We start from the raw sequence: 1,776 nt of genomic DNA, 5'->3' as shown, positions 1-1,776 counted from the left end.
AGTTGCCATCTTGAAGGTTGTATTGAGACCATCCATAAGTTTAAGGTCTCAATAGTGGTCTTAATGGGAGAAATGAATTATTGGGGACCCATATGGCATGCAAGGGCATAAAGTTGCCAACTTTATGACCTAAGACATCTTAATAGACTCAGATCTGAAGTTAGATGTTGAAATCTTAAGTATTAAGCACTTAATAGACTTTTGTGTATGGGTTGGTTGTACGCTGGGAGTAAGGTCGTGTACACAGCGCGTACGACCAAAGGATCGAGTAGGCTAAGCGTAATGATGTTGTACGTTGGGCGTACGTACCACAGAAGAGTTGGGCTTTGTTGGGCTTGCAAGCTTATTGGGCCCTATTCAGCCTTGGGCCTGGTCCCATTCAGAGTTATTGGACTTTTGTTCTAGTTTGGGGCATTGATGCCAAGATTGGCCTTTATTGGGCCATGTGGCCCATTGTAGTTTGGACTTTTGATCTTAGGCCCATTAATGTAAGTTAGACATTTGGGCTTAATAGTGGGCCTTAGATTGAGATATTGGGTCTTTGTCTAAGTTGTGACTCAATTCTAATTAGGGTGATTTGTATTTTTGTTCAGTGTGAGGTTTTAGGCTAGTAGTCAAGCAGCTTTTGTGTTCAGTAGACTGAGGTGAGTCTTCTCACTATACCAATGGGTCGAAAGCACCAACGCTGGCCCACTACTTGATGTGAAATCTCTATAATTGATTATGCAATTGTTTGTTATTTGGTGTGTATTGATTTAGGTGAAGACCATGGGGGAGCCCATGGCACTTAGTAAGACCATGAGGGGGAGCCTATGGCACTATGGTATAAGAGCATGGAGGTAGCCCATGGCATCCCGATTAAAGACCATAGAAGGAGTCCATGGCAGTTTTATGTGTAAATGTGCATGACATTATATGATTATGTGATTGTATATATTAGAAAACTCACTAACCATGTGCTTACGGTTTTGTTGGGTGTGTCGGGTACTTCTGGTTCTAAGGGCAAGGGTCCGGCTTGATGGCGCAATGTGCACTCTCCAGTATTTTTGTATTAGTTGTTTTGGATACTCTAATATTTTGAATAATATGGTTATGTAATGGAATTGTGGCAAACTAATATGAATGAGATTTCTAATTATTAAATGAAAAAATTTATCTGAATTTTTGGGTTGTTACACTTTTATAAAGTAAAATAAAATAAAATCTCAAAGCAGTGGCAAGGCTATGTAGATGAAAGGTATGTCACTTGACCCACCTATATATATATATATATATATATATATATATATATATATATATATATATATATATATATATATAGAGAGAGAGAGAGAGAGAGAATGGTAGGTTCAATTGAGAAAATAAAAAAGGTTGAGAATGAGGGAATCATTCTCAGCCAATCATTTATCTAACATGTTCAAATTAAAAAAAAATATGTGTGTCCATTTTCATTAAGGGTATCTTTCTAAATTAGCAACTTTTTTACATAGAACTTACCTGTTCGTGTTATCTGGTTCCAGTTTGATGATATCTTTATATCATTTGAATCGGATATGAGGAATTCATTATCAAGATTATTTTCTTTATATAACTCGTTAGCAATTATACGTTTTCATTCCATTAATCGTGAAGTTTTGCATCTGTGTTTCAGTTTTCTACTTCTTTTTCAGCTTCCGATTTGATCAGGTATGTATATCGTTTGAATCGGATAGATTGGAGTTATTTATATAACTCGTTAGCAATTATACGTTTTCATTCAATTAATCGTGAAGTTTC

The sequence above is a fragment of the Lactuca sativa genome, chromosome 9 (assembly GCF_002870075.4).
Source record: "Lactuca sativa cultivar Salinas chromosome 9, Lsat_Salinas_v11, whole genome shotgun sequence".
NCBI classification, from domain to species: domain Eukaryota; kingdom Viridiplantae; phylum Streptophyta; class Magnoliopsida; order Asterales; family Asteraceae; genus Lactuca; species Lactuca sativa.
This window is presented reverse-complemented; position numbering follows the sequence as displayed.